Raw genomic sequence first — 27,627 nt, forward strand, 5'->3', positions numbered from 1 at the left:
AAAATGTATAGATCATAGGCTTCGAGAGAGAGAGAGTGTTGCTTTTGTTCTCTCTTGCTTTGTTGGTTTAAACTTGTTTGCTTTTTGATTGGTTGAGATACTATGCTTGTGAGACATTGATGATCATGTGTTTGATCATAAGCTACACTTATGCATGTTTGATGATATTATCCTATCTATCTTATGTGATCATTCACTTTGCTTGGTGATGAGTGCATGTATTCAATACTTATCATTTTGAGCGCTCCACCAAGATGTATGTGACATGGAAGAGTAACCCATGAGCCTAATTCCTTGTGCATTTGCAGTCCAAAGCAAATTTTAAACTATGCACAAATTTAGGGGGAGCTCTTGCTTATCACATACTTCTCAAAGCGACGATGTTTTTATTCTTATTATCATTTGTCGAAGCTTTGATCTATATGTTGTCATCAATTACCAAAAAGGGGGAGATTGAAAGTGCAACTATCCCTAGGTGGTTTTGGTAATTCATAACAACATATAGCTCATTGAGCTAATGCTATTCCAAGACTATTATTTCAGGAAAGCTCAATGAATGGCATGGCATGGATGATGAAAGTGGATCCCTCAAAATACTAAGGACAAAGGATTGGCTCAAGCTCAAAGGCTCAAGACTCTTCATTTTATATTTTAGTGATCCAAGATCACATTGAGTCTATAGGAAAAGCCAATACTATCAAGGAGGGATGAGGTGTTGCTTAATGAGCCTCTTGCTTCATGTGCTTTGTGATATGCTCCAAAACCCTCAGCTACTTTCCCACATCCACAAATGACCTAAACCCAAAGCCAAAATCGGTCACACCGATTCTTCCAATCCGGCGCCACCGATTCCAAAAGTCATAGCCACTGCCACAAGCCCTAAGCAAATCGGTCCTACCGACAGGGATCTCGGTCTCACCGAGATGGGATTGTAATCTCTCTGTTTCCCTTCGTAAGGTTTCGGTCTAACCGAAGTGAGCGATTGATCCCACCGAGATTGCAATGCAAACTCTCTGTTTCCCTTTTGTAGCATTTCGGTCTCACCGAAAAGAGCAAATCGGTCCCACCGAGTTTACCTGACCAACTCTCTGGAAATCTTATTACCAAAATCGGTCTTACCGAGTTTGTGTAATCGGTCTTACCGAGATTACGTTATGCCCTAACCCTAACCGAATCGGTCTCACCGAGTTGCATGCCAGTCCCACCGAAAATCACTAACGGTCACTAGGTTTACTAAATCGGTCCGACCGAGTCTGTTGAATCGGTCCCACCGAGTTTGGTAAATTGTGTGTAACGGTTAGATTTTGTGTGGAGGCTATATATACCCCTCCACCTCCTCTTCATTCGTGGAGAGAGCCATCAGACTAAACCTACACTTCCAACTTACCATTTCTGAGAGAGAACCACCTACTCATGTGTTGAGGCCAAGATATTCCATTCCTACCATATGAATCTTGATCTCTAGCCTTCCCAAGTTGCTTTCCACTCAAATCCTCTTTCCACCAGATCCAAATCCTATGAGAGAGAGTTGAGTGTTGGGGAGACTATCATTTGAAGCACAAGAGCAAGGAGTTCATCATCAACGCACCATTTGTTACTTCTTGGAGAGTGGTGTCTCCTAGATTGGCTAGGTGTCACTTGGGAGCCTCCGACAAGATTGTGGAGTTGAACCAAGGAGTTTGTAAGGGCAAGGAGATCGCCTACTTCGTGAAGATCTACCGCTAGTGAGGCAAGTCCTTCGTGGGCGATGGCCATGGTGGGATAGACAAGGTTGCTTCTTTGTGGACCCTTCGTGGGTGGAGCCCTCCGTGGACTCGTGCGGCCGTTGCCCTTCATGGGTTGAAGTCTCCATCAATGTGGATGTACGATAGCACCACCTATCGGAACCACGCCAAAAACATCCGTGTCTCCAATTGCGTTTGAATCCTCCAAACCCTTCCCTTTACTTTCTTGCAAGTTGCATGCTTTAATTTCCGCTGCCTATATACTCTTTGCATGCTTGCTTGACTTGTCCTAAGATAGCTAAAATCTGCCAAACTCTAAAATTGGGAAAAGGTTAAGTTTTTAATTGGTCAAGTAGTCTAATCACCCCCCTTCTAGACATACTTCAAGGTCCTACACACTTCTTCCTCTAGAGATCACTATGAAGATCAAAGATGCGACCGAGTTGCATCGCCCCAGCGTAACGGCGACTATGATCGTGCCCTGATGCCTCCTCCTCGAGATGTCGCGTACGAGCGCCAGCCCTACGACGACAGATGGACTCACGGTGGTGACCGCATGCCGACTCCTACTCGTCTGTCGAGAGACACTTGAGACCCGTTGTTCAACGCAAGATCCGTTCTCGCTTAGAACTTGGTCGATAGAGGTCGGGCTTTGTGGGAGGGCCAAGATCATGACATATCGAGTGGTTCCGTACCATCGGGTCCCGAGTGCTTTAGCTGTTACATACGAGCGGCTGAGATTCCCAACAACTTCAGGTTGTTGGGAATCACCAAGTTCACTAGCGAATCCAAGCCTAAAATTTGCTAGACGATTACCGAGCGGAAGTCCAGATCAGCGGCAACAACGACAATGTAGCCATGAAACATTTGCCGCTGATGCTAGAAGGCTCTGCTCGGGCTTGGTTCACACAGCTCCTGCCGAGTAGCATTTTTTGCTGGGATGGCCTAGCGAAGGTGTTCATCAAGACCTTTGAAGGCATGTACAAGAGAGTAGGAGGTTTGACCGAGTTACAACATTGTGTGCAAAAGTAGAATGAAACTCTCCGAGAGTACATCATGGACAACTCTGCACAACACGGTAGAGAATGTCATTAAACACTAGGCAATATGCGCCTTCAAGGCTGGAGTCAGGTACCGGGAGTTGAACATGAAATTCGGTCGGACTAAGACCCCGACTCTCAGTCAAGCTATGGAGCTAACCAATCAGTATGCCAATGGTGAAGAGGTAGACCGACTGAGGAGCGGTAAAAGCTGGGCAGGCGACGCACATCAGTCACAGAACAAGGGCAAGAAGCACAAGCAAAAATCATATGCCGAAGGGAATTCTGAGGCCGCGACTCTGGCCAGCCAAGGCAAAAAGAACTCCCAAGAGCAGAAGAAGGATTGGAAAGGGAAGAAGTAGGTCACCATGAAGAGTGACATCCTCAACCAGCCTTGCCAGATCCACACAAAGAAAGATGAAGACGTAACTTGATCTTGCCCAAACATACCACTCGGGAGTGTCGACTCCTAAAGAAAGAGAAGCGGCATGATTTTTATGGAGAAAGAGATGATGACGAAGAAGATGAAGGTAGAGGTACTTCCGAGTACCCCAACATTGAAAACTTCTCATGATTTTCGCTGACGTCTAAAGCAAGAGCCGCCTCAAGGTGATCAACCGAGAGGTTAATATGGCAGTTCCGACTGTCACCAAATATCTTGACTGGGCCAAGACACTGGTAACCTTTGACTAGTCAGACCATTGATACATCTCCAATGTATCTATAATTTTTGATTGTTCCATGCTATTATATTATCTGTTTTGGATGTTTTATATGCTATTTTATATTATTTTTGGGACTAACCTATTAACCTAGATCCCAGTGCCAGTTTTTGTTTTTTTTGCCTGTTTTAGAGTTTTGCAGAAAAGGAATACCAAACGGAGTCCAAACGGAATAAAACTTTCACGATGATCTTTCTTGGACCAGAAGAAAACCAGGAGACTTGGAGATGAAATCGGAGACGCAACAAGGCGGCCACAAGGGTGGAGGGTGCATCCAGGGGGGTAGGGCACGCCCCCTACCTCATGGGCCCCTCGGAGCTCTCCTGACCTAATTCTTTCGCCCATATATACTCTTATACCCCAAAACCACCAGGGGAGCCACGAAACCACTTCTCCACCGCCGCAACCTTCTGTACCCGTGAGATCCCATCTAGGGGCCTTTTTCGGCGTCCTATCGGAGGCGGATTAGATCACGGACGGCTTCTACATCAACAACATTGCCTTTTCGATGAAGCATGAGTAGTTTACCACAGACCTACGGGTCCATAGCTAGTAGCTAGATGGATTCTTCTCTCTCTTTGATTATCAATACCATGTTCTCATCGATGTTCTTGGAGATCTATTCGATGTAATATTCTCTTGCGGTGTGTTTGCCGAGATCCGATGAATTGTGGATTTATGATCAGATTATCTATGAATATTATTTGAGTCTTTGAATTCTTATATGCATAATTTGATATCTTTGCAAGTCTCTTCGAAATATCAATTTAGTTTGGCCTACTAGATTGGTTTTTCTTGCAATAGGAGAAGTGCTTAGCTTTGGGTTCAATCTTGCGGTGTCCTTTCCGAGTGACAGTAGGGGCAGCAAGGTGAAGGAAATATGCCCTAGAGGCAATAATAAAGTTATTATTTATTTCCTTATAATCATGATAAATGTTTATTATTCATGCTAGAATTGTATTTACCGGAAACATAATACATGTGTGAATACATAGACAAACAGAGTGTCACTAGTATGCCTCTACTTGACTAGCTCGTTAATCAAAGATGGTTAAGTTTCCTAACCATGAACAATGAGTTGTTATTTGATTAACGAGGTCACATCATTAGTAGAATGATCTGATTGACATGACCCATTCCATTAGCTTAGCACCCGATCGTTTAGTATGTTGCTATTGCTTTCTTCATGACTTATACATGTTCCTATGACTATGAGATTATGCAACTCCCGTTTACCGGAGGAACACTTTGGGTACTACCAAACGTCACAACGTAACTGGGTGATTATAAAGGAGTACTACAGGTGTCTCCAATGGTCGATGTTGGGTTGGCGTATTTCGAGATTAGGATTTGTCACTCCGATTGTCGGAGAGGTATCTCTGGGCCCTCTCGGTAATACACATCACATAAGCCTTGCAAGCATTACAACTAATATGTTAGTTGTGAGATGATGTATTACGGAACGAGTAAAGAGACTTGCCAGTAACGAGATTGAACTAGGTATTGGATACCGACGATCGAATCTCGGGCAAGTAACATACCGATGACAAAGGGAACAACGTATGTTGTTATGCGGTCTGACCGATAAAGATCTTCGTAGAATATGTAGGAGCCAATATGGGCATCCAGGTCCCGCTATTGGTTATTGACCGGAGACGTGTCTCGGTCATGTCTACATTGTTCTCGAACCCGTAGGGTCCGCACGCTTAAGGTTACGATGACAGTTATATTATGAGTTTATGCATTTTGATGTACCGAAGGTTGTTCGGAGTCCCGGATGTGATCACGGACATGACGAGGAGTCTCGAAATGGTCGAGACATAAAGATTGATATATTGGAAGTCTATGTTTGGACATCGGAAGTGTTCCGGGTGAAATCGGGATTTTACCGGGTTACCGGGAGGTTACCGGAACCCCCCGGGAGCCATATGGGCCATCATGGGCCTTAGTGGAAAGGAGAAAGGGGCAGCCCAAGGGGGCTGCGCGCCTCCCCCCTTCCCCTAGTCCTATTAGGACTAGGAGAGGTGGCCGGCCACCCCTCTCCCTCTTTCCCCCTTGGGAATCCTAGTTGGAATAGGATTGGAGGGGAGTCCTACTCCCGGTAGGAGTAGGACTCCTCCTGCGCCACCTCCTCCTGGCCGGCGCCTCCTCCCCCCTTGGCTCCTTTATATACGGAGGCAGGGGCACCTCTAAACACACAAGTTGACACAAGTTGATCCACGTGATCGATTCCTTAGCCGTGTGCGGTGCCCCCTGCCACCATATTCCTCGATAATACTGTAGCGGAGTTTAGGCGAAGCCCTGCTGCTGTAGTTCATCAAGATCGTCACCACGCCGTCGTGCTGACGAAACTCTTCCCCGACACTTTGCTGGATCGGAGTCCGGGGATCGTCATCGAGCTGAACGTGTGCTCGAACTCGGAGGTGCCGTAGTTTCGGTGCTTGATCGGTTGGATCGTGAAGACGTACGACTACTTCCTCTACGTCGTGTCATTGCTTCCGCAGTCGGTCTGCGTTGGGTACGTAGACAACACTCTCCTCTCGTTGCTATGCATCACATGATCCTGTGTGCGCGTAGGAAATTTTTTGAAATTACTACGAAACCCAACAGTGGCATCCGAGCCTAGGTTATTGATGTTGATGTTATATGCACGAGTAGAACACAAGTGAGTTGTGGACGATACAAGTCATACTGCCTACCAGCATGTCATATTTTGGTTCGGCGGTATTGTTGGACGAGACGACCCGGACCAACCTTACGCGTACGCTTACGCGAGACCGGTTCCCTCGACGTGCTTTGCACAGAGATGGCTTGCGGGCGACTGCCTCTCCAACTTTAGTTGAACCAAGTATGGCTACGCCCGGTCCTTGCGAAGGTTAAAACGGAGTCTATTTGACAAACTATCGTTGTGGTTTTGATGCGTAGGTGAGATTGGTTCTTACTTAAGCCCGTAGCAGCCACGTAAAACATGCAACAACAAAGTAGAGGACGTCTAACTTGTTTTTGCAGGGCATGTTGTGATGTGATATGGTCAAGGCATGATGCTGAATTTTATTGTATGAGATGATCATGTTTTGTAACCGAGTTATCGGCAACTGGCAGGAGCCATATGGTTGTCGCTTTATTGTATGCAATGCAATCGCGATGTAATGCTTTACTTTATTACTAAACGGTAGTGATAGTCGTGGAAGCATAAGATTGGCGAGACGACAACGATGCTACGATGGAGATCAAGGTGTCGCGCCGGTGACGATGGTGATCATGACGGTGCTTCGGAGATGGAGATCACAAGCACGAGATGATGATGGCCATATCATATCACTTATATTGATTGCATGTGATGTTTATCTTTTTATGCATCTTATCTTGCTTTGATTGACGGTAGCATTATAAGATGATCTCTCATTAAATTATCAAGAAGTGTTCTCCCTGAGTATGCACCGTTGCCAAAGTTCGTCGTGCCCAGACACCACGTGATGATCGGGTGTGATAAGCTCTACGTCCATCTACAACGGGTGCAAGCCAGTTTTTGCACACGCAGAATACTCAGGTTAAACTTGACGAGCCTAGCATATGCAGATATGGCCTCGGAACACGGAGACCGAAAGGTCGAGCGTGAATCATATAGTAGATATGATCAACATAACGATGTTCACCATTGAAAACTACTCCATCTCACGTGATGATCGGTTATGGTTTAGTTGATTTGGATCACGTAATCACTTAGAGGATTAGAGGGATGTCTATCTAAGTGGGAGTTCTTAAGTAATATGATTAATTGAACTTAAATTTATCATGAACTTAGTACCTGATAGTATCTTGCTTGTTTATGTTGATTGTAGATAGATGGCTCGTGCTGTTGTTCCGTTGAATTTTAATGCGTTCCTTGAGAAAGCAAAGTTGAAAGATGATGGTAGCAATTACACGGACTGGGTCCGTAACTTGAGGATTATCCTCATTGCTGCACAGAAGAATTACGTCCTGGAAGCACCGCTGGGTGCCAGGCCTGCTGCTGGAGCAACGCCAGATGTTATGAACGTCTGGCAGAGCAAAGCTGATGACTACTCGATAGTTCAGTGTGCCATGCTTTACGGCTTAGAATCGGGACTTCAACGACGTTTTGAACGTCATGGAGCATATGAGATGTTCCAGGAGTTGAAGTTAATATTTCAAGCAAATGCCCGGATTGAGAGATATGAAGTCTCCAATAAGTTCTATAGCTGCAAGATGGAGGAGAACAGTTCTGTCAGTGAGCATATACTCAAAATGTCTGGGTATAATAATCACTTGATTCAATTGGGAGTTAATCTTCCGGATGATTGCGTCATCGACAGAATTCTCCAATCACTGCCACCAAGCTACAAGAGCTTCGTAATGAACTATAATATGCAAGGGATGAACAAGACTATTCCCGAGCTCTTCGCAATGCTGAAAGCTGCGGAGGTAGAAATCAAGAAGGAGCATCAAGTGTTGATGGTTAACAAGACCACTAGTTTCAAGAAAAAGGGCAAAGGGAAGAAAAAGGGGAACTTCAAAAAGAACGGCAAGCAAGTTGCTGCTCAAGAGAAGAAACCCAAGTCTGGACCTAAGCCTGAAACTGAGTGCTTCTACTGCAAGCAGACTGGTCACTGGAAGCGGAACTGCCCCAAGTATTTGGCGGATAAGAAGGATGGCAAGGTGAACAAAGGTATATGTGATATACATGTTATTGATGTGTACCTTACTAGAGCTCGCAGTAGCACCTGGGTATTTGATACTGGTTCTGTTGCTAATATTTGCAACTCGAAACAGGGACTACAGAATAAGCGGGCACTGGCAAAGGACGAGGTGACGATGCGCGTGGGAAACGGTTCCAAAGTCGATGTGATCGCAGTCGGCACGCTACCTCTACATCTACCTTCGGGATTAATATTAGACCTAAGTAATTGTTATTTGGTGCCAGCGTTGAGCATGAACATTATATCTGGATCTTGTTTAATGCGAGACGGTTATTCATTTAAATCAGAGAATAATGGTTGTTCTATTTATATGAGTAATATCTTTTATGGTCATGCACCCTTGAAGAGTGGTCTATTTTATTAAATCTCGATAGTAGTAATACACATATTCATAATGTTGAAGCCAAAAGATGCAGAGTTGATAATGAAAGTGCAACTTATTTGTGGCACTGTCGTTTAGGTCATATCGGTATAAAGCGCATGAAGAAACTCCATACCGATGGACTTTTGGAACCACTTGATTATGAATCACTTGGTACTTGCGAACCGTGCCTCTTGGGCAAGATGACTAAAACACCGTTCTCCGGTACTATGGAGAGAGCAACAGATTTGTTGGAAATCATACATACCGATGTATGTGGCCCGATGAATATTGAGGCTCGTGGCGGATATCGTTATTTTCTCACCTTCACAGATGATTTAAGCAGATATGGGTATATTTACTTAATGAAACATAAGTCTGAAACATTTGAAAAGTTCAAAGAATTTCAGAGTGAAGTTGAAAATCATCGTAACAAGAAAATAAAGTTTCTACGATCTGATCGTGGAGGAGAATATTTGAGTTACGAGTTTGGTGTACATTTGAAAAACTGTGGAATAGTTTCGCAACTCACGCCACCCGGAACACCACAGCGTAATGGTGTGTCCGAACGTCGTAATCGTACTTTACTAGATATGGTGCGATCTATGATGTCTCTTACTGATTTACCGCTATCATTTTGGGGATATGCTTTAGAGACGGCCGCATTCACGTTAAATAGGGCACCATCAAAATCCGTTGAGACGACGCCTTATGAACTGTGGTTTGGCAAGAAACCAAAGTTGTCGTTTCTTAAAGTTTGGGGCTGCGATGCTTATGTGAAAAAGCTTCAACCTGATAAGCTCGAACCCAAATCGGAGAAATGTGTCTTCATAGGATACCCAAAGGAAACTGTTGGGTACACCTTCTATCACAGATCCGAAGGCAAAACATTCGTTGCTAAGAATGGATCATTTCTAGAGAAGGAGTTTCTCTCGAAAGAAGTGAGTGGGAGGAAAGTAGAACTTGACGAGGTAACTGTACCTGCTCCCTTACTGGAAAGTAGTTCATCACAGAAAACTGTTTCAGTGACACCTACACCAGTTAGTGAGGAAGCCAATGATAATGATCATGAAACTTCAGATCAAGATACTACTGAACCGCGTAGATCAACCAGAGTAAGATCCGCACCAGAGTGGTACGGTAATCCTGTTCTGGAGGTCATGCTACTAGATCATGATGAACCTACGAACTATGAAGAAGCGATGGTGAGCCCAGATTCCGTAAAGTGGCTTGAAGCCATGAAATCTGAGATGGGATCCATGTATGAGAACAAAGTATGGACTTTGGTTGACTTGCCCGATGATCGGCAAGCAATTGAGAATAAATGGATTTTTAAGAAGAAGACTGACGCTGATGGTAATGTTACTGTCTACAAAGCTCGACTTGTCGCAAAAGGTTTTCGGCAAGTTCAAGGAATTGACTACGATGAGACCTTCTCACCCGTAGCGATGCTTAAGTCCGTCCGAATCATGTTAGCAATTGCCGCATTTTATGATTATGAAATTTGGCAAATGGATGTCAAAACTGCATTCCTGAATGGATTTCTGGAAGAAGAGTTGTATATGATGCAACCAGAAGGTTTTGTCGATCCAAAGGGAGCTAACAAAGTGTGCAAGCTCCAGCGATCCATTTATGGACTGGTGCAAGCCTCTCGGAGTTGGAATAAACGTTTTGATAGTGTGATCAAAGCATTTGGTTTTATACAGACTTTCGGAGAAGCCTGTATTTACAAGAAAGTGAGTGGGAGCTCTGTAGCATTTCTGATATTATATGTGGATGACATATTACTGATTGGAAATGATATAGAATTTCTGGATAGCATAAAGGGATACTTGAATAAAAGTTTTTCAATGAAAGACCTCGGTGAAGCTGCTTACATATTAGGCATTAAGATCTATAGAGATAGATCAAGACGCTTAATTGGACTTTCACAAAGCACATACCTTGACAAAATTTTGAAGAAATTCAAAATGGATCAAGCAAAGAAAGGGTTCTTGCCTGTGTTACAAGGTGTGAAATTGAGTAAGACTCAATGCCCGACCACTGCAGAAGATAGAGAGAATATGAAAGATGTTCCCTATGCATCAGCCATAGGCTCTATCATGTATGCAATGCTGTGTACCAGACCTGATGTGTGCCTTGCTATAAGTTTAGCAGGGAGGTACCAAAGTAATCCAGGAATGGATCACTGGACAGCGGTCAAGAACATCCTGAAATACCTGAAAAGGACTAAGGATATGTTTCTCGTATATGGAAGTGACAAAGAGCTCATCGTAAAAGGTTACGTTGATGCAAGCTTTGACACTGATCCGGACGATTCTAAATCGCAAACCGGATACGTGTTTACATTAAACGGTGGAGCTGTCAGTTGGTGCAGTTCCAAACAAAGCGTTGTAGCGGGATCTACATGTGAAGCGGAATACATAGCTGCTTCGGAAGCAGCAAATGAAGGAGTCTGGATGAAGGAGTTCATATCCGATCTAGGTGTCATACCTAGTGCATCGGGTCCAATGAAAATCTTTTGTGACAATACTGGTGCAATTGCCTTGGCAAAGGAATCCAGATTTCACAAAAGGACCAAACACATCAAGAGACGCTTCAACTCCATCCGGGATCTAGTCCAGGTGGGAGACATAGAGATTTGCAAGATACATACGGATCTGAATGTTGCAGACCCGTTGACTAAGCCTCTTCCACGAGCAAAACATGATCAGCACCAAAGCTCCATGGGTGTTAGATTCATTACAGTGTAATCTAGATTATTGACTCTAGTGCAAGTGGGAGACTGAAGGAAATATGCCCTAGAGGCAATAATAAAGTTATTATTTATTTCCTTATAATCATGATAAATGTTTATTATTCATGCTAGAATTGTATTTACCGGAAACATAATACATGTGTGAATACATAGACAAACAGAGTGTCACTAGTATGCCTCTACTTGACTAGCTCGTTAATCAAAGATGGTTAAGTTTCCTAACCATGAACAATGAGTTGTTATTTGATTAACGAGGTCACATCATTAGTAGAATGATCTGATTGACATGACCCATTCCATTAGCTTAGCACCCGATCGTTTAGTATGTTGCTATTGCTTTCTTCATGACTTATACATGTTCCTATGACTATGAGATTATGCAACTCCCGTTTACCGGAGGAACACTTTGGGTACTACCAAACGTCACAACGTAACTGGGTGATTATAAAGGAGTACTACAGGTGTCTCCAATGGTCGATGTTGGGTTGGCGTATTTCGAGATTAGGATTTGTCACTCCGATTGTCGGAGAGGTATCTCTGGGCCCTCTCGGTAATACACATCACATAAGCCTTGCAAGCATTACAACTAATATGTTAGTTGTGAGATGATGTATTACGGAACGAGTAAAGAGACTTGCCGGTAACGAGATTGAACTAGGTATTGGATACCGACGATCGAATCTCGGGCAAGTAACATACCGATGACAAAGGGAACAACGTATGTTGTTATGCGGTCTGACCGATAAAGATCTTCGTAGAATATGTAGGAGCCAATATGGGCATCCAGGTCCCGCTATTGGTTATTGACCGGAGACGTGTCTCGGTCATGTCTACATTGTTCTCGAACCCGTAGGGTCCGCACGCTTAAGGTTTCGATGACAGTTATATTATGAGTTTATGAGTTTTGATGTACCGAAGGAGTTCGGAGTCCCGGATGAGATCGGGGACATGACGAGGAGTCTCGAAATGGTCGAGACGTAAAGATCGATATATTGGACGACTATATTCGGAGTTCGGAAAGGTTCCGAGTGATTCGGGTATTTTCCGGAGTACCGGGGGGTTACGGGAATACGGGGAAGAGTATTGGGCCTTGATGGGCTTTAGTGGGAAGAGAAAAAAGGCTGCTGCGCCCCCCCTCCCCTTTGGTCCGAATTGGACTAGGGAAAAGGGGGCCGGCCACCTCTCCTTCTCCTCCTATTCCTTCTCCCTTCCTCCCCTCTTGGTGGACTCCTACTAGGACTTGGAGTCCTAGTAGGACTCCCTATCCTGGCCGCACCTTTGCCTTGGCCGGCCTCCTCCTCCTCCATCCTTTATATACGGAGGCAGGGGCACCTCTAAACACACAAGTTGACACAAGTTGATCCACGTGATCGATTCCTTAGCCGTGTGCGGTGCCCCCTGCCACCATATTCCTCGATAATACTGTAGCGGAGTTTAGGCGAAGCCCTGCTGCTGTAGTTCATCAAGATCGTCACCACGCCGTCGTGCTGACGAAACTCTTCCCCGACACTTTGCTGGATCGGAGTCCGGGGATCGTCATCGAGCTGAACGTGTGCTCGAACTCGGAGGTGCCGTAGTTTCGGTGCTTGATCGGTTGGATCGTGAAGACGTACGACTACTTCCTCTACGTCGTGTCATTGCTTCCGCAGTCGGTCTGCGTTGGGTACGTAGACAACACTCTCCTCTCGTTGCTATGCATCACATGATCCTGTGTGCGCGTAGGAAATTTTTTGAAATTACTACGAAACCCAACACAAGGCACGTATTGTATTGTTGCCATCGAGGATAAAAAGATGGGGTTTTCAACATATTGCTTGAGTTAATTCCTCTACATCATGTCATCTCACTTAACGAGTTACTCTGTTCTTTATGAACTTAATACTCTAGATGCAGGCAGGAGTCGGTTGATGTGTGGAGTAATAGTAGTAGATGCAGAACGTTTCGGTCTACATGACATTGCCTTAGATATCGTCATAATTATGCGCTCTTCTATCAATTGCTCGGCAGTAATTTGTTCACCCACTGTATTATTTGCTATCTTGAGAGAAGCCACTAGTGAAACCTATGGCCCCCAGGTCTCTTTTCCATCATATAAGTTCTATTTTCCATCATACTAGTTTCCGATCTACTAGTTTTGCAATATTTTACTTTACGATCTATAAACTAAAAATACCAAAATTTACTTTACCATTTATCTATCTCTATAAGATCTCACTTTTGCAAGTAACCATGAAGGGATTGACAACCCATTTATCACGTTGGGTGCAAGTTGTTGATTGTTTGTGCAGGTATTCGGTGACTTGTACATTGTCTCCTACTGGATTGATACCTTGTGTAACACCCCGGATATAACATTCCATATTTGTAACTCCAACTCTTGTCATTTCCGGCTATTTGATGTGTTATTCCCTTCGGGGTTGGGTGTTGTCTTTCATTTTGCTTTTTGTTCATGTCATGCATCATGTCATCATTTGCATTGCATCGGCACTTCGTTGCCGCCATTTTTATAAAACCCGCATCCGTTCGTAGTTGCTGGTTTGCCCCGTCCTCTTCATTGACCTTTCTCAATCCCCTCGCGTGCGCGTTCGAAAACTTCCCCGAACCCGACCCGAACAATCGTGACCGTTGGTTTTGAATCATCCCCAAACATCCCCTTGACCCGGAGCCGTTCGATGACGATCGGACGCCCTAAAATACTCCCTCATTTTGTCTCTCTCTATAAATAAGTGGCAACCCTAATTTCTAGGGGAGATGTCCCACGGTGCCCCAGCTCCCTGCCTCCCGTGCTCGTCCCTGAGCAAGTAGCTCAGTGCCTCGCCGGCCACCGCTGAACCAATAGATGAGCGCCGTCGCTCTCTCCCTTGTTCCTCCTCCTTCCCATGGCTTCCTCTGCCTCTCATCCATCCTCTCTCTTCTCTGTACAGGTGCTCCCCGCGCCATGGAAGCCACCGCAGGCCTCCACGTCAAGCTCCGCCGCCCTTGGATCTCCTCTCCCGGTGGAGCTACTCGAGCCCTGCCCAGAGCAGCCAAGCCACCGGTGAGCTCCTCCGCCGCGTGCACCACCAACTCCTCTCCATCTCTCTAAATGCGCTCCCTCCCTATCTTTCTTCCACAGGGAACCGACGCCGCCCCTGAGCTCTGCCCGTGCCGTCGTTGCCCAGATCCGGCGCCGGCCAGTCGGATCCGCCCCGTCTCCACCTCGCCGGCCTTCCCTGCAGCCCGCCGTCGCTCCCCTTCAAGTCCCACACCGTCGTTGTCGTCCCCTGATTCCCGTTGCGAGCTCCAGCGCTGCTGCTCCTCTATTTTTGGTCGAACAGAGAGTGACGCGCCTGTAGCCTCCCCGCCTCGCACGTCTGGGTCACTTCCAGTGCCAGCAAGGCCCAGCGCCGCGCCAAGCCCAGCTTCCCCCGCCGGCCTGCTTCTTCGCCTGGGCCATGGCCCGCTAAGGTGATGCCCCCTCTCTGCTTACCCTCGCCCAGATCCTGATTCGGCCCGTGTAGGTTTTTTTCCAGCATCTGTGAATTTGCTAATTAACCAGGGAATTACAGATTTGTAGAAAAGTCCTTACACATCATGCATATAATAACTCATTAACCGTGCATCGGATTAAAATGATTCAAACATGGAAAATGCTTAGAATTTTGTGGAGATTATTAATTTGCAATTTTCATCCATGTTTGAAATGTTTAAAATGCTGTTTGTTTAAATTTGCTCAAATGCCATGCTAAAATGATTTATTTCATAACTAAATAACTGTAGCTCCGAATTAAATAAGCTATATATGTAAATTGTCTAGACAAATGCATAGATTAACTTGGTGCACTTTATTTTCCTGTTTAACAACATTAAAAATATGGATTAGGGAAGAACAGGAGCAAATTCGAATGTGGACATGAGGATTTTCCGGAATTGTTGTTTGTTATTTCCGGCATCATTTAAATTGCCTAAATATTTAGTTTACTTATGTTTCACCTCTTGCCATGTTTAACAACATTTAATATTATTTTACTTTAATGAGAGCAAACTAAATAACTTGAATGTGGCATTTCGTCAATATGCAACTCGTTGCATATTGAGCTCCATTTAACTTGTAGTGTTGCTTGTTGCACTTTGCCATGCCATGCCTCTTTAAACCGGACATGCATCATACTTGAATGTGCATAATGCCATGTTTATGCTTGTGCATTTACCATGTTGTTTGCTTCTTTCTGGTGTTGCTTCTTAGTTTCATAACGTTGCGATTGTGAGGACCCGTTCGACTACGTTGAGTCGTCTACTTCTTTTCGATCTTCTTCCTTGCGGGATCTCAGGCAAGATGACCATTACCCTCGATATCACTTCTATCTTTGCTTGATAGTTGCTTCGTTCTATCACTATGCTGTGCTACCTATCACTTGTTTGCCATGCCTCCCATATTGCCATGTCAAGCCTCTAACCCACTTTCCTAGCAAACCGTTGTTTGGCTAAGTTACCGCTTTTTCTCAGCCCCTCTTATAGTGTTGTTAGTTGCAGGTGAAGTTGAAGATTGCCCCATGTTGGAACATGATTATGTTGGGATATCACAATATCTTTTATTTAATTAATGCATCTATATACTTGGTAAAGGGTGGAAGGCTCGACCTTTTGCCTGGTGTTTTGTTCCACTCTTGCCGCCCTAGTTTCCGTCATACCGGTGTTATGTTCCTTGATTTTGCGTTCCTTACGCGGCTGGGTTTATGGGACCCCCTTGACAGTTCGCTTTGAATAAAACTCCTCCAGCAAGGCCCAACATTGGCTTTACATTTGCCTAACAAACCCAATAACTTTCCCTTGGGCAGGCCAACCCAAGGGTCATCTTTATTTTAAACCCCCCCGGGGCCAGTGCTTCTCTAAGTGTTGGTCCGAACCGAGCCGCCTGCGGGGCCACCTCGAGGAAACTTGAGGCCTGGTTTTACTCGTAGCCTGTCTCATCCCGTGTGCCCTGAGAATGAGATATGTGCAGATCCTATCGAGATTTGTCGGCACATTCGGGCGGTCTTGCTGGTCTTGTTTTACCATTGTTGAAATGTCTTGTAACCGGGATTCCGAGACTGATCGGGTCTTCCCGGGAGAAGGAATATCCTTCGTTGGTCGTGAGAGCTTATAATGGGCTAAGTTGGGACACCCCTGCAGGGTATAAACTTTCGAAAGCCGTGCTCGCGGTTATGTGGCAGATGGGAATTTGTTAATGTCCGATTGTAGAGAACTTGACACTTGACTTAATTAAAATGCATAAATCGCGTGTATAGCCGCGATGGTCTCTTTTCGGTGGAGTCCGGGAAGTGAACACGGTCTTTTTGTTATGTTTGTGCGTAAGCAGTTTCAGGACCACTTCTTGATCACTTCTAGCTTCTCGACCGTTCCGTTGGTTCTCTTCTCGCTCTTATTTGCGTATGTTAGCCACCATATTTGCTTAGTGCTTGCTGCAACTCCACCTCATTACCACTTCCTACCCATAAGCTTATATAGTCTTGATCTCGCGAGTTTTGAGATTGCCGAGTCCTCGTGACTCACCAGATACTATCACAACAGTTGCAGGTGCCGATGATAACAGTGCAGGTGATGCAACCGAGCTCGGATGGGAGCTCAACGAAGATCTTGGTCGTTGCTATGTTTCGTTTCATGTTGATCAGTAGTGGAGCCCAGTTCGGACGATCGGGGATCTAGCAATTGGGGTTATCTTCTTTTCTATGTGTGTGCTCTGAATGATGTATGATTTATTTAAGTATTTGTGTGAAGTGGCGATTGTAAGCCAACTCTTTATCCCATTCTTGTTCATTACATGGGATTGTGTGAAGATGACCCTTCTTGCGACAAAACCACCATGCGGTTATGCCTCTAAGTCGTGCCTCGACACGTGGGAGATATAGCCGCATCGTGGGTGTTACAAGTTGGTAATCAAAGCCAGCCCCAACTTAGGAGCCCCCTGCTTGATCGAATCACTTGCGTTGTTGAGTCTAGAACAAAAATGTTTTGCATCTTAGGATTATATATATCAGAGAGTAGGATTCTTTTTACTCCTCAGTCCCTTCGTCGCTCTGGTGAGGCCTCCTGACGTAGAGGTTTTGTCTTTTCTCTCCTCAAATTTCACTAATTTTTTTTAGGATCACACGGGTATCTTGGGATCGTTCCGATATTCCTGTGACGAGAACATTGTTCTTGGTGCCTCTTGACATTTAGGGGTTGTGGCAGTGTCCCGGGGAGCTGAGCTCCAAAGTGTTGTCGTCACAATTTTATCATTGCGGTTCTGGAATACCCGAGTTTTGCCGACATCGAAAATCTCTTTTATGCAGTTGTTGGTGATATAACCTCGACGCCACCCAGTACTGGGGCGGGAGTTCGGGAGTATCGCCATAACTCGTATAACGGATGCTTTTCGAAGGTTGAGGTACACGATTTCCGAAGGTTTCTTGGTTATGTGTTAACGGATGGATACAACTTGGATGTAGGTATTGTTAGTTTGGGTGAGATATTTATTGCTTCCCCTGTATCCCCAACACCATATTGCATAACTAGAAAGTTTCGGGAGTTTTATAGGTGGGAATTCAAGTAGCTCCCAGAATATCTTTACAACAGATGCATGATATGAGATTGGGGTTCGACGTCTAGTGGTCCGCCTATCCACGGTCGTTTTTATAGTGGTCTCGTTGTGTCTTAAAGAGCCCTTGGCTATGCTGGTTCAAGGACGCTTCGTATGTCATGTGCACTGCCTTGTACATGATGGTGCTGTACGATCGAGCCCGTGTGGGCCCCACCACGAAAACTTTAGACGAAATCTCTATCATATGTTTGTTTTCAGCTTATTCTGCAAGCCAAATCCTTTGTTTTATTTTATTTGTGGTATTCGAGTTGCTTCGGAGTCAAATCTTGAATCCATACCTTTCCTAAACAGTGTTGTCATATTGCTATGTGAATACTAATCCTTCTTGATAATTGAGGTTGTCATGCTAATTCTTTACCAACCGGTGTGCTTCTATTCAAGTGGATCCGATCATTTCAACATTTTCCATATCAATTCTAAGTTTTCTCAACGGTATCCATTCAATCTGCCCTAAGTTGCCTTTGTTTTTTTCCCGCCCACCCTTTTCTGCAAGGGCTCATATATTTTAATCAAGTATCCATTTATTCATGTGAAGTCTCTTCACTCTTTTCAATCAATGTTCTTATCCGGTGATTCTCAGGAAGATACTAAAGAGCTTCTATTTTATTATTCTTCATTCTCTTTTCTTCTCCGGTGGATTAATTTCAAGTTTCGGTGTTGATCATATCTCTTCCTTTTGTTTCACATATGTTCCCATGTGAATTTTTTATCCAAGGCTCTCTTATTTATTCACCTCTCCCAGTTCATATCCGGAGTGCTCAAGATAACTCAGAAGATTCGTGTTTTCCATTCTTAATCTGTTCAAGCTATTTGGAGATTATTATCTCATTCAAGTCATTTAATTCAATCGGTGCAATCCCCCCTTTCAAGCAAGCCTTCAACGATGTTTATTTCGAGTGGGCCCTAACCCACAGGTCTTCTCCCAGGATCTTACCCGACTCTTCTAATTTTCTTGGAGCCATTGCCAAATTCTTTTCGAAGTTTGACGTGAGAATGATTTTTCATCAGTCAGATGTCTTCTACAAGACCGCTTTCAAATTCTTTTGATCGTTGGTTCAACCTTTCTATTCTTCATCCCGGCGTGTCTCAACAATTCATGGTGGTTCTCATCTCCATTCTCAACATTTGAAGACCGAAGAAGGATTTCTCTTAAATCTTGCTCCATTCGCTTCAAAATTCATGGTTCTAGCTTCATGCCATCCTCATAATTGTTTTTGATTGTGACAATTCTTTTCTTACCATCCGGAGTATTTCAGGAGTTGCTTCCTTTCTCGATCATCCAAAGACCATCATTTCTGGATATTACTCATTCTCAGCCTTCAGCTCTTGTTCTCCAAATCTTACCGGTGGATCGTTCAAGTATACTCTTTAGTCGGCTCATGATCTCTTCGTTCTCATGTACCTAAATCCCCTCAAGTATCTTCATTCGTTTTCCAATTTTTCCCGGTGAATTGTGCCTTTGCTACTTTCATTTTCGATTCTTACGGTGGTTTGTTCAAGATTTCACTTCATTCATTATCATATCAATTCATTCGTTGTTTCCAAATCCCACCGGTGGTTCCATCAATAGCTTCTCAACTTTGCACTATATCTCTCTTAATCCTTTCTACGAGAATAAGTAGTATGCCAAATCTGTTGCTTGTCATCAATTTAAATTGGTGAAGTATACGCATAACGTAATTCTTATTATTGTTCCATCCAAGTGTCCACTTTTCTTCTTTCCAGAGTTGTTCATCATGTCACATTTCCTGGTTCGAGATGTTTCATCTTTTCTTTTCCGGAGTTCCAAGTTTTCCGCTTTATCTCGTCGGGAAGCTCCATCCAGATCATCGCAAGGCTTCACCTTGTGTTTTCAACTTCTCTTCTTTCCATCATCCTTTTATTACCGGAGTTCTCCATGGAGGCTCTACATGGTGGTTCGTCAAGGATTCTTTTCATTCTTCAATTGTTCTTCAAGATTTCTCTCGAAGTTATGACCTGCCAAGCTTTGCTCTAAAATAAACATGGTGTTCAGCACATGTCTTATTTTGAGGAGTTCAAATATTCTTCATCTTGCATTCCAAAGTGCAATTCCTTGTACTTTATCTTCGAGATGGCGTTATGCCATTCTTGACAATTTCCATTCATGTTTCTCGATTCACATGTTGTCAAGAATGAGGTATTTTAAACCCATCATTTTCTTCCTTGGAGTTATCTTGGTAAAGATTTCACCTAAAAGCCTTCCAGAAGGAATGTTGCTAATTGTGGTGCTTATCAATGACCCAAGTTCTCCAATTATCATCTTGGTGAAAGAAGTTTCTCTTATCTTCATTGATCTCAACCAATCAATTGTTTCTGTTAGTGGCGGGTTGTCACCTCATCATTTTGAGATGTTTTCCATAAGACCATAATAAGCTTGTGCTTTTCGTTGTTGGTTTTCCAACAAATCCGTTCAATTCTTATTTGCAAGGATGCTTTCCAAGTTCATTTGTGGCAGAAGATTTCATTTTATTCTCCGTCCCTTTATCCCAACAATCTAGGTTCTATTCTTTCGTTCCGGAGGCATTGTGATGTTGCTCTCTTCACTCATCTTCTCGTATTGAGGATCATGTTCTTTTCGTGCTTATCCATTTAACCAGAGTGTTGTGTCATCTCTTCAAGTTCTTTCATCTTATCAAGTCTTGCATCTCTTTTCAACCGGAGTGCTTGCATGTACTTCTTGTCCATTGTAACCCTTTTCTTATGTCTTTCGACCCCCAAGGTTCACATGGTGTTCCTTGTTTCTCTTTTCTATCGGAGTGCTACCAATTTCGTTCAACTCTGTTGTGTTCTTCTTTCAACTTTTCAACCTCTCAAGGTTCATTGGTTTCACTTATTGGTCGAAGAAGCAACTTAGTTTTACCTGTTTTCTTTCTCTTCCGTTTCTCTCCGGTGCCATCCTAGATCTCGGGACAAGATCCTCTTGTAGTGGTGGAGTGTTGTAACACCCCAGATCTAACATTCCATATTTGTAACTCCAACTCTTGCCATTTCCGGCTATTTGATGTGTTATTCCCTTTGGGGTTGGGTGTTGTCTTTCGTTTAACTTTTTGTTCATGTCATGCATTTCATCATGTCATCATTTGCATTGCATCGGCACTTCGTTGCCGCCATTTTTATAAAACCCGCATCCGTTCGTAGTTGCCGGTTCGCCCCATCCTCTTCATTGACCTTTCTCAATACCCTCGCGTGCGCGTCCGAAAACTTCCCCGAACCTGACCCGAACAGTCGTGACTATTGGTTTTGAATCATCCCCAAACATCCCCTTGACCCGGAGCCGTTCGATGATGATCGGACGCCCTAAAATACTCCCTCATTTTGTCTATCTCTATAAATAAGTGGAAACCCTAATTTCTAGGGGATATGTCCCGCAGCGCCCCAGCTCCCTGCCTCCCGTGCTCGTCCCCGAGCAAGCAGCTCAATGCCTCGCCGGCCACCGCTGAACCAACAGATGAGCGTCGTCGCTCTCTCCCTTGTTCCTCCTCCCTCCCGTGGCTTCCTCTGCCTCTCATCCATCCTCTCCTTCTCTATACAGGTGCTCCCCGCGCCATGGAAGCCACCGTAGGCCTCCATGTCGAGCTCCGCTGCCCCTGGATCTCCTCTCCCGGTGGATCTACTCGAGCCCTGCCCAGAGCAGCCAAGCCACCGGTGAGCTCCTCCGCCGTGCGCACCCCCAACTCCTCTCCATCTCTCTGAATGCGCTCCCTCGCTATCTTTCTTCCATAGGGAACTGACGCCGCCCCTCAGCTCTGCCCGCGCCGTTGTTGCCCAGATCTAGCGCGAGCCAGTCGGATCCGCCCCGTCTCCACCTCGCCGGCCTTCCCTGCAGCCTGTCGTCGCTCCCCTTCAAGTCCCACGCCGTTGTTGCCGTCCCCTGCTTCCCATCGCGAGCTCCAGCGCCGCTGCTCCTCCGTTTTTTGTCGAACAGAGAGCGACACGCCTGTAGCCTCCCCGCCTCGCGCGTCTGGGCCACTTCCAGCGCCAGCAAGGCCCAGCACTACGCCAAGCCCAGTTTCCCCCGCCGGCCTGCTTCTTCGCCTGGGCCATGGCCCGCTAAGGTGATGCCCGCTCTCTGCTAACCCTCGCCCAGATCCAGATTCGGCCCGTGTAGGTTTTTTTCTAGCATCTGTGAATTTGCTAATTAACCAGGGAATTACAGATTTGCAGAAAAGTCATTGCACATCATGCATATAATAACTCATTAACCGTGCATCAGATTAAAATGATTCAAACATGTAAAATGCTTAGAATTTTGTGTAGATTATTAATTTGCAATTTTCATCCATGTTTGAAATGTTTAAAATGTTGTTTGTTTAAATTTGCTCAAATGCCATGCTAAAATGATTTATTTCATAACTAAATAATCGTAGCCCGAATTAAATAAACTATATATGTAAATTGTCTAGACAAATGCATAGATTAACTTGGTGCACTTTATTTTCCTGTTTAACAACATGAAAAATATGGTTTAGGGCAGAATAGTAGCAAATTAGTCATGTGGACACCGGAATTGTTGTTTGTTATTTCTGGCCTCATTTAAATTGCCTAAATATTTAGTTTACTTATATTTCACCTCTTGCCATGTTTAACAACATTTAATATTATTGTACTTTAATGAGAGCGAACTAAATAACTTGAATGTGGTGTTTCGTCAATATGCAACTCGTTGCATATTGAGCTCCATTTAACTTGTAGTGTTGCTTGTTGCACTTTGCCATGTCATGCCTCTTTAAACCAGACATGCATCATACTTGAATGTGCATCATGCCATGTTTATGCTTGTGCATTTACCATGTTGTTTGCTTCTTTCCAGTGTTGCTTCTTAGTTCCGTAACGTTGCGATTGTGAGGACCGGTTTGACTATGTTGAGTCGTCTACTTCTTTTCGATCTTCTTCCTTGCGGGAGCTCAGGAAAGATGACAATTACCCTCGATATCACTTCTATCTTTGCTTGCTAGTTGCTTCGGTCTATCGCTATGCTGCACTACCTATCACTTGTTTGCCATGCCTCCCATATTGCCATGTCAAGCCTCTAACCCACTTTCCTAGCAATCCGTTGTTTGGCTAAGTTACCGCTTTTGCTTAGCCCCTCTTATAGCGTTGTTAGTTCCAGGTGAAGTTGAAGATTGCTCCATGTTGGAACATGATTATGTTGGGATATCACAATATCTTTTATTTAATTAATGCATCTATATACTTGGTAAAGGGTGGAAGGCTCGGCCTTTTGCCTGGTGTTTTGTTCCACTCTTGCCGCCCTAGTTTCCGTCATACCGGTGCTATGTTCCTTGATTTTGCGTTCCTTACGCGGCTGGGTTTATGGGACCCCCTTGACAGTTCGCTTTGAATAAAACTCCTCCAACAAGGCCCAACATTGGTTTTACATTTGCCTAACAACCCACTAACTTTCCCTTAGGCAGGCCAACCCAAGGGTCATCTTTATTTTAAACCCCCCGGGCCAGTGCTTCTCTAAGTGTTGGTCCGAACCGAGCCCCCTGTGGGGCCACCTCGGGGAAACTCGAGGTCTGGTTTTACTCGTAGCCTGTCTCATCCGGTGTGCCCTGAGAACGAGATATGTGTAGGTCCTATCGGGATTTGTCGGCACATTCAGGCGGTCTTGCTGGTCTTGTTTTACCATTGTCGAAATGTCTTGTAACCAGGATTCCGAGACTGACCGGGTCTTCCCGGGAGAAGGATTATCCTTTGTTGGTCGTGAGAGCTTATAATGGGCTAAGTTGGGACACCCCTGCAGGGTATAAACTTTCGGAAGCCGTGCCGCGGTTATGTGGCAGATTGGAATTTGTTAATGTCCGGTTGTAGAGAACTTGACACTTGACTTAATTAAAATGCATCAACCGCGTGTGTATCCGTGATGCTCTCTTTTCGGCGGAGTCCGGGAAGTGAACACGGTCATTGTGTTATGTTTGTGCGTAAGCAGTTTCAGGATCACTTCTTGATCACTTCTAGCTTATAGACCGTTCCGTTGCTTCTCTTCTCGCTCTTATTTGTGTATGTTAGCCACCATATTTGCTTAGTGCTTGCTGCAACTCCACCTCATTACCACTTCCTACCCATAAGCTTATATAGTCTTGATCTCGTGGGTTTTGAGATTGCCGAGTCCTCGTGACTCACCAGATACTATCACAATAGTTGCAGGTGCTGATGATACCAGGGCAGGTGATGCAACCGAGCTCAGATGGGAGCTCAACGATGATCTTGGTCGTTGCTATGTTTCGTTTCATGTTGATCAGTAGTGGAGCCCAGTTGGGACGATCGGGGATCTAGCAATTGGGGTTATCTTCTTTTCTTTTGGCTTTGTCCGTAATCGGACTATGTGTGTGCTCTGAATGATGTATGATGTATTTAAGTATTTGTGTGAAGTGGCGATTGTAAGCCAACTCTTTATCCCATTCTTGTTCATTACATGGGATTGTGTGAAGATGACCCTTCTTGCGACAAAACCACCATGCGGTTATGCCTCTAAGTCGTGCCTCGACACGTGGGAGATATAGCCGCATCGTGGGTGTTACACCTTGGTTCTCAAACTAAGGGAAATACTTACTCTACTTTGCGGCATCACCCTTTCCTCTTCAAGGGAAAAACCAACGCAAGCTCAAGAGGTAGCAGGAAGAATTTCTGGCGCCATTGCTGGGGAGATCTACGCCAAGTCAAGCCATACCAAGTACCCATCATAAACTCTCATCTCTTGCATTACATTATTCGCCATTCGCCTCTCGGTTTCCTCTCCCCCACCTCTAAAACGATTTTCGAAAAGATTTGGCTTTTCTTCGTCCTTCTTCTGTTTGCCTTTTCCGCTTGCTTCTTGTGTGCTTGTGTGTTCGATTGCTTGCTTTGTCATGATGGCTCAAGATAATACTAAATTGTGTGACTTATCCAACACCAACAACAATGATTTTATTAGTACTCCGATTGCTCCCACTACCAATGATGAATCTTGTGAAATTAATGACGCTTTGCTGAATTTTGTTATGAAAGATCAATTTTCTGGCCTTCCTAGTGAAGATGCCGCATCCCAGCTAAACAATTTCGTTGATTTGTGTGATATGCAAAATAAGAAAGATGTGGATAATTGTTAAATTGAAGCTATTTCCGTTTTCGCTTAGAGACCGTGCTAAAACTTGGTTTTCATCTTTGCCTAAAAATAGTATTGATTCGTGGAATAAGTGTAAAGATGCTTTCATCTCTAAGCATTTTCCACCCGCTAAGATCATCTCCCTTAGGAACGATATTATGAATTTTAAGCAACTTGATCATGAGCATGTTGCACAATCTTGGGAGAGGATGAAATTGATGATACGAAATTACCCTACACATGGTTTGAGTTTATGAACGATTACACAAAAAATTATGCCGTACTACTTCAGGATGCTACTAACGCGACACTATGATCAGAGACCCTTCGAGGAAACTGTGTGCGATGCAATACTCGCAAACGGTGGTGTAAAAAACTGTCAAAAAGGTGCAAAACGTTTGTGATGACGGATGCATCAAACACGGTTTAGATTTTGGTTGCTGTGTGATGCAGGGCATGCGGTTCAGTTAAATTAACTTTTTGCGATGAGGATGAACAAAACAAACGGGATGCCAGATGAATGTGTGTGCGATATACAACATACGCTTCACTCGGATGAACTGTTTGTGATTAGGCAACACAAAAGAAACGGTCAGCCAGATCAAGGTGTGTGCGATATACGACATGCGGTTCACTCGGATGAACTGTTTGCGTTGAGACAAGAGAACAGAAATGGTTCAATATAACAAGATGTGTGTCTTACGCAGCAAACAGATCTGTAATCAGAAATGTGTGCGAAGACCGATAATAACACAGATAATTGCTTCTAATAAGACATATGTGATATGCTCTGTCTACACAACATCTATTGGCCATTGGGGGTCGGGCAGTCATCTGGATACGCGATAAGGATGCGAAGAGGCATCCCATATTAGCAAGGACTAGCTGTTCCACCAGTAGCTCATGTAAGAGAACTCTCAAGTTAAGCGTGCTCAGGCTGGAGCAGCCATCAGATGGGTCACTGGATGGGAAGTTGTGTTGATGTTAAATTAACTGATAGGATGGGTCATGTCTGTCAAATTAAATGACTGATATGACCCATCCCATGAGTTAATTTAACCTCGAGGTCCTTGTTTTTTATTTTTATTTTATTTTTTTAATGCATGTTAAAGAAGGTCTACTTCATTACTTTTTGACAATGTGTATACGTGGCATATAGTTTATCCATCCGACCTGTTTGTGATGGAATAAGCCATGTGTGTTGTGGGCAAATGCTTGCTAGTGTACAACCATTTGCGATTGATGAATTCATCACCGACGGGTTCCCTAGTGTGGTCCGTGTTCATCTCATCATCATCTACTCCTTGTGCTAGCTCGATGTTCCTTATATGCTAAGTTTCCATTAATTGATGGCGTTTTATGAACACACCACCGCTTCCCGCCATTTCCTCACCAGTTTCCCACGACCCACTGATATTGCACATAAACCTAGGCACGGTGCGATGCGTGGAGGCAACAAGCACAGCCTGTAGCACATCCACCTTTTCCAAGCATGCGAACCTACCAAAGCGCCGCCTCTGCCATCAACCTCATCGATGAGGAAAACCAGAATGCGCCATGACCCGTTGAGGCTGCGGCGCTCCCCGGCAACGCGATGGACGACGTCATGATGTGTGTCATCGCCAGCGTTGAGCAGACCCTTGGTGCATGGCGCTTCAGCGTCGCTGATCAAGATAGGCATGTCAGTGCCGAGAGGTTGCAGCTTGCCGCACAACATGATCGATGGCGCGCCACAGAGAAAGCTAGGTGCATCCCGTGCCGATAGGCTGCTGCTCACCGCACGGCGATACCGTTGGAGCGCCGCAGAGCAAGAGGCGCGGCACACCGCACAGCAAGAGCGGATCCATCGGCGCTTGCGTGCTGTCGACAGGGTATTGCAGCTGGGTACACGTCCCGTCAGTACCCCCATTCCTCGCTAGGAGTGGGCACATGCCCTCTGCGCTATACTTGCACCAGAGGCCGCCTGCACCGTACTTGCACCGGATGCCCGCCGTGCCGTTTGCTTGGGTCACGCTGTTCGCCTTGTCTGTGGCCCGCTCAATGCCAACACGTTGGTCGGTAGGCTCGACCGCCTCCTTGGCCCAGGTGTCCACCTGGGCGCAATAGAGGAACATGGCGTCGCATCGTCGAGGTGGTGATCTCTGATGAAGTAGCCAACTTGGAGCTCGAGATCGCGCTCCAGATGTACCGCGAGCGTGTCGAATGCTTGGACGAATGCCTGCATGAGTTCAGGCAGAGCCAAGAACTACCGTAGGCAAGGGCTGCTGGTCATGGTCTCATGGAATCCTTTTATTTTGTTGAGTCATTTCGACGTGGATAACTATGTATTCACAGCAATCATAGTATTTCTCTGTTTATTGCTCTGTTTCAATGTGTGTACTCTGTTTTCCGTTCTTATATGTTCTGTTTCAATGTGTGCTTATACACTTACCATTCTTCATTAGTTCATCACAGAATATATATAATATCATCACATATATGTGATGATACTTAACTACCAGGTACAATGCATAAAGTTGAGAACGAACAATACTAAAACTAATAATCCCTCCTGGGGCCAGTATTCCGACAGCCCCC

This window comes from Triticum aestivum, chromosome 4B (assembly GCF_018294505.1).
Source record: "Triticum aestivum cultivar Chinese Spring chromosome 4B, IWGSC CS RefSeq v2.1, whole genome shotgun sequence".
Taxonomy (NCBI): domain Eukaryota; kingdom Viridiplantae; phylum Streptophyta; class Magnoliopsida; order Poales; family Poaceae; genus Triticum; species Triticum aestivum.